The following is a 7,369-nucleotide window of genomic DNA, read 5'->3' as shown; positions in this document are numbered from 1 at the left end:
GCCTAAATCGTTTGCATTGACAACAAAAAGTCGGACTCTCGCTCTGAGAGAATCAAGAATTAGGACGAGCAATATCCCAAAAACTTATTAGGGCTGTCTGTATCGGATATCCCTTTTCTATATCACCCAGTACTTCTCATTGTGTGCTTGACAGAATTCGTTAATATTATCAAAATTTTCGTAACGAATATTAAAAAGTCCAGCAACGAGTTGTTTAGCTTTTCCGGCAACATTTCGTGATACCATTTGTTATAATACTTTATTTTACAAACTTTTTATATCTTAAACTATTACAAAATATACAAAATGACATCGAAAGATACAGAAAAACCTCCGAATTTTTTTAAATGTCTCGACGTTTCAAGGTGTCCTGGGCCCAAAAATGTAAAAGTTTTGGTGGTCATTTTTCGACCGATCGCCATACTCTCCCACTGTTATATATAACAGCTGAAAAAATAATAATGGTGTTTTTAGTGCTCACAGACCAAAAAGAGTAAAAAGTAAAAAAGTCAGTAATTAAAAATATTTTTGTATATAATTAACAGAGAATTGTTAACAATTACTATTTTGTATTGGAAACATTTTACATTACATTTTATTCGAAACAGTAAATTCATTATTTTCGTTTTTAATGGGAAATTATCACGAGCCTTGTTTTAATTTTCTATTTCATTATATTTTATGTTTAACTCTCTGTTTCTTTGTATTAAATTATAAATAGAAGTGCAGAACTAAATTATCCATATCATTAAAAAAAGTTTTTTTCAACGGGATTGTTTGTTCTGTATATAATTTTTGAAAAGTTTTTACATGTAAAATCCTTTCAGGTTTTTTAATACTTTTTCTGACTTGTGGGCACTTAGAAGGCCTTTTTTTAGCAAGCCCATTTTAGTTTGGCCAGGCCCACAATTAAACGGCTGAGTGGTGAGGGTTAAGGCACGACTATATGATAAGACGAGGCTCGAAAAATCCCTAGGAATTCTTTGACAGATTCCGGGTACCCCACAGCGGCAGGTTATCTTGAACGCTCGGCCATCCGACCATCATGGTATTTCAGTTAAAGTACTCAAGCTGTTCCAACTTCCAAAGAATAAAACACGATCTTAAAATATTTTCAGCAAGAAATTTTATTTAAATTAAAACACAAAATGCATATGGAAGATATAGATTAATATTTGAATTTAAATAAAATTTCTTGTTGATAATTTTTTAAGTCTTCATGTTTAATCTCTTGAAGTTAGGTAGAGATTTATTAGTTCAACTCAAATAAAATTATTTTTCGTAAATTGTTTACTTACCCGCCTGTTATATATAACAAAGGAAAAGTACGTCGATCGGTCAAAAAATGACTCCCCCAAGATTTTTACATTTTTGGACTTGAGAAATGTAAAACAAAAAAATTTGGAGTATTTTCTGTATGTATGGATGTTAGCACGTGTGTAGGGGGAAAATTTGTTTACTCACTTTGAAGTTTAATAACTTCCGTGCCTTTTGTTGAAAAATTCTGAAACTTTTCATAAAGATTTTCGTATTAGGTAACCATGAAAATTTTATAAAATTTTCATTTTACCTAATATAAAAGAGTTACCTAATACTCTTTTATATTAGGTAACCATGAAAATTTTATAAAATTTTCATGGTCACCTAATATAAAAGAGGTTAAACGTCAAGAGGTGAGAAGATATAGAATTTATTTGTTATATCTCCAGTGCGGTCAGATGTAATAAAGATTTTACTCATTATTGGCTTTTACATTTTTGCTGTATAAAATTCATGTTTATCCTTAAAATTAGGCATTTTCAGAGTAGAGATGAAAACTGTTCATTAGTCAAAAACTATAGATTAATTAGCGAGTCCATTCTTTTTTCTCTTTCTTTAGTGCACTCGAAATTATTTAATTAAATTTAATTTCTCGATTTCGGACTTAAAATTTTATTACGCATATTCCAACTCTGGATCCTACACATCTTTTCTTCTCGTATGTCCTGCATAATATTACACACATATTCTCTTTTATTATTGTTTAATATAATGGTTTTCAGTATTTCGATGTTATTAAATCCTTTCTATTATTCATTAACATATTCATTTTCATACACTTTCAATAATTGTTTTCTTTTTTTTACAGGATTTAAATGAACATCAGATTTTATTGTTAAAAATGAAGAATATGTTGAAGAACGCAACTCTTCGTGTTTTCGTCCATACGGTGAATATACAGTACAAGTTTATTTTATTTATGTCATTCATACAGTCACATTTTAAACAATAGCTTCAGACAAACAGACAAAACACTGGAAGTTATTTGGAGGAGAACTAAAAATTGCACAAATTATATAAGTTGACAAATAAAACTTAATTTATTAGTTTTAAAATTGAAAATATTTTTTTAAATTATCAAAAGTCTTTCTCTAACTTACAAAGAATTTTTAAAAACGTAGATTGACGTTTTTACTATAGGCTACAATCAAGACAAATGTATTTTTATCTCAAGTTTGCAGGTAGTAATATGGCGTGTTAGTTTTCTAATGACTTTTTAATCACTTTTTTCGTTTTTCGACAAACCTCTCAGATATACACAGATAATACACTCTTTTTTTAACTTTTTTGCCCTGTGGGCGCTAAGATAGCCTCTTTATCAAGTCCAATATTGGTTCGGCCAGGCTCACAACGGGACAGCCGGAAGGCGAGGGAAATAATGCGTGCACTGTGCGGCTGCGTAAACCTTCAAACACTCATTACTTCTTGCTAGGTGTAGCTTTCGAAAAAAAAAAATGTTATAAATAAAATTTTGCTCATTTTTTATTTCGAATGAATCTGCAATAAAAACTAGGAGTCTCCATTGATGAAACTGAAGTTAACTCCACTTTCACGGACACCAGAAGAAAGTATATAATGAAACCGATAGCCGCATCTTGCGGCTTCTTGGTATATTCGTAAACAATAACGTAACACATGAACAATCTGTGAGGTCTTTTATAAGGATTTGGCCCCAACTTAGGTGTTATTGCAAAGTAATCGATAGAGGGAAGGTTGAACGATAAAAGCCACTCTGGGGATCCCATTTCAAATAGGGACGATCTATAAACTCCAACAATTTCTCTGAGGTGGTCCATTCGGCTACACGGCTCTCCTTTGTGGATCTGGCCGAATCCATAATGGATTTACCAAAAAATATAAACGAAAGCCTCTACAATCCAGCGAAAGATTTCTTTTTAATATATAATGGTGCAGATATAACGTTAGTTATTGCTATAAATTATAACCAAGCATAAAACTGTAAAAAATAAAAATATTCTTTTTGTTTATATTCCTTTTGCAGAGATTTTAAAAACGCAAATTAAACAATCATCAAACTTTCTATTGATTTCAGTATTGCATTTTAAAATTTTAACTTGAAATTTTAGAAATTTTATGTGATTGCATTAATAGGAATAAGGCAACACACTTTAGAGATCTGCCAAAGAGAAGGGTGCCTCCCATAATGCCTTTCTATAGGAACGTTACCCCTATTTAGTTATTACACATGAGACAATAAGAAGACTGAATGTGGCAAGTCGATTTGATCAGTGGCGAATGCACGACCAACTATTATTTATTTTATCAATTTATAGAAGGAATGATAGAAAAACCTCCGTGTAAAACTTTTCAAATAAGAAAAAATACATATATACCTTTAAGTAGTCTACAGTTTATAATAATAACCTTATAACCATAAAATTTTACATTAAATGCGATAATGTCATTCAGAATAATCACCACAGAGTTTATCGTTATTATATTATTCAAAAGTTACAAATATAATTATGAAAACATTTCTTATAACTTGATTATTATTACAATCTGCACTTCACTTGTAATTCAATTAATGTATTTATTAAAATTAGGTTCCAGCAACATTCAGGTATTCAGAAACGACTCGACAGGTAATAAATTCAGGATTTATGTCAAGACTCTTTATTCAAATTCAAGAATATCTCGGATTCAGGTAAAACTGTTCTATTAAAAGAAAATAGTTATAACAATCAATTATCAATTAATTTTAATTAATTTAATCATTAGAAATTTCTCTAATTGTAATTTATTTCTACATTTGAATTTAGTTATGAATTAAATACATCTCCAAAAGCTGAAAGAAAAAACCTGCTGAAAAATAATGTACGTGGCTGCATTAAAATCTATTTTCCTAATGTAATAATAATTTTTACATTAATTACGATTATTTTTTATTATTCAGACCGTGGACATTGCAGTGCCTGTTGCAGAGAGTTTTGAAAAACTGCAATACATGGATTTTTCACATAGTTTCGTTACCGATAGAGTTCTCTTTTTTGTTAAAAAACCGTTACAATTATCGAAAATTACAGCGATAATTCGTCCATTTTTCCTTCAAGTACTTGCATGTCCATTCTTATATTTATTTATAATTAAGCATCTGATTACCCGTTAATATATATAATAATCAAGTAATATAATTTAAGAATTGCATTTTTGGGTTAACTTAACGCAACATATGGGCAATTTCTAAGCCTTAGACGATCGCCCGTATGTTGCGTTAAGACGGATTTGAATGCGAAAAGCAGTGTACAAAGTTATAGGTAAAATCCTGGAGTAAATTCCCAGTAAGTAAGTAGCTTGCTTGCTCACAACTAGACGAAGACATCGGTTTGCACTTGATGACCTGGAAGGTAAAAGGGGAATGACCCTGTCTCACAACCGGGGGTCCCCTCAAATGAACAAAAGATAGAGCAGCTGATGTCAAGTGGCCCCAACTCTGTCTAATTTGTTTTACATCTGTCAGAATACGACAGCCCAGGCTAGACGGTGGTAAACACAAACACTAACGACCATACATACAGATTTTTTTTTAAACCCGAATTTTTTTGCAATTTTCGATGTGTCAGTATCCCCTGAGTAAAAAACTTTCTGTAGAAAAAGATTTCTCGTACTTCATGCAGTTTATGGCTTTACATAATTAAGAAAAAGTTCGCTTTTCAACTGTTTCGTTGCATAAATAATAAAATATTCGATTTGTATGTTGAGTTTTAATTAAACTCTTCGAAATAATTTCCATGATATAGGAGAAATTATTACCTGTGCTTATTGTTTACACATGAAGCTATTGTTTTTGTGTTCAACTTCAATCATTTCGACATACAACGGATGTCCTAGAATAAAATTCACTTGCAACTGGACTACTGCCAGTAAAACCAATCTTGGATAACGGCTTTTCGCTATATTTGTTTAAATATAAGTCAATTTCTGCTCTTAGTTTATTAAGTGTATATTTGAACTCATTTCAAACATATACTGTATGCCAAAACATGACATTAGACTTTTTTCATTGCAGGTTTGGATAGCAATTTTCGTGGCATTCATAATTTGCTTAATTACATTTGTCATACTATTCCGGATGGATTGTACATTACATAAAAGAAAGAATTTAACAACCTATAATGTGGCTTGGGCTCTCTTTGGGTCGTTTACACAAAAAGGTAATCAATATTAATGTTCATTTAAACATGCTGTATTAGAACTGGAAGAAATCGGATATATCGGATTCAAAATCGGTTACACAGTTTCAGTAAAACAGATTTCAGTACAAATCGGTAATCGATTTTCAAAGCAATTAAAAACTGCTTCGAATTCAGTAGAATTAATGTTTCATTACATTTTGTTGTTATCAATAAAGTACAGTATTACAGTAAAGTATGTCTGAATCACGGTTTATTCTCTCTAAAAATATATAAATGTTTCTCCGATATTTGTATAAACTGAAAAGCAGAAATTTAACATATAACGGTTAAAAACTGTATTATTTTAAACTTAATTTTTACTAGATTTTACGTTAATTATATTTTGTAAATTTAAACACGAATGATTCATGATGTTATTTTAAAATTTCATGAATGGTAAATTAATGCAGAGTACTAATTAAAATTTTACACTGAACCTTTCAAATGTATGTAGTATCTAGTATGTAGGCTAGTATCTAGTATGTAGGCTTATCTTAAATCCAAGCATATTTTACTGTACCAAATATTGATAAAAAAGTCACGGAAACAAAAGAATATTCATGACAATGATAATGACACTTTCATTGATTATTCAAACCCGTTTTGAAAAGGATTTTCGGTTTTTACTGAAACTTCACTTTTACTGGCAAACTGGTTAATTCATTTTTTTGACTACCGGTTGTTTTGCCAGCATTAGTTTATATCTTACATAAAATTGAAATAATTTAAGTAAATATTTGAAATATTGCAGGAAGTGAGGTATTCCTACCTTCCGGTCAGAGTTGCAAAATTCTTGTCACTGGATGGATTTTAGCTATTTATGTTATTACTGCGAGTTATGCTGGTTCTTTGATGTCTTTCATCACGTATCCTGGTTTTGAAGCTGTTCCCCGAACTTATTCTGAATTACTAAATATGGCTGATAAGGGTGACTATACTGTAGGATTAAGACATAGTGATGTAATTTTTCAGTTTATTCAAGTAAGCATATCATTATTTTTTATTTAAATTTTGAAACTAATGTGAAACTTTATTAATGTACAATGCAAACTGATTACCTAAAATTCTTTCTACGTTGTTGTCATAACAAAAACCTTTTTTTTTTGTTTGTGTCTATAATGAAATTATTGATAATTAGTTTCAGAGATGAGGAGATTAAAACATAAAACGCGAAGTCAGACTTATATGAACAAATTACAAATTAAAGAAAAATTCTTCAAATCACCATATCCTGTCTATTATACCATATGTTTTCATGAACGAAACTTAATGATTTTCATGCAATACCAATGCAATTAATTAGAGACGTACAGTATATCACATCTATATCTATATCTATATACAGTAGACCCCCTATAATTACGGTCCCTATAATTACGATTGCTATAAAACTGCGAAAAAATTGCAACGGTATCTGTAAAAAAAGATAAAAAACTTCTATAATTACGTAAAACGTCATCGGGCAGCCGAACGATTTTCTGCTGTCAAGTGCTACGCTACAGAGAGATTTCTATCGTCTGGACAGTATTATATATAAATTATATATAAATTAGGTACTGTACATATAATTATATATCAATTATATATAAATTAGGTACTGTATATATAATTATATATTAACTTAATTTATTGTAACTTTATTATAATTATATATATGCTTTCTGCCACCTGGCAACACGCTACGGAGATTTTAGGCTAGTAAGTTCAGTTTATTATCATCTGTACAGTATGTAAATTAGGTACCGTAAGTCTAATACAGCACTAATTTTATACATTTCTTGTGAAAGAAACACTTCTTATTCAACGGCCATAAAAATTATTTATATTAATGATGTCTCCAAAGGTCAAGTTAT

Source organism: Centruroides sculpturatus, unplaced genomic scaffold, assembly GCF_000671375.1.
Source record: "Centruroides sculpturatus isolate CEXI.00-Female unplaced genomic scaffold, Cexi_2.0 scaffold638, whole genome shotgun sequence".
NCBI classification, from domain to species: domain Eukaryota; kingdom Metazoa; phylum Arthropoda; class Arachnida; order Scorpiones; family Buthidae; genus Centruroides; species Centruroides sculpturatus.
The sequence above is the reverse complement of the archived record's forward strand: the minus strand, read 5'-3'. Positions refer to the sequence as shown.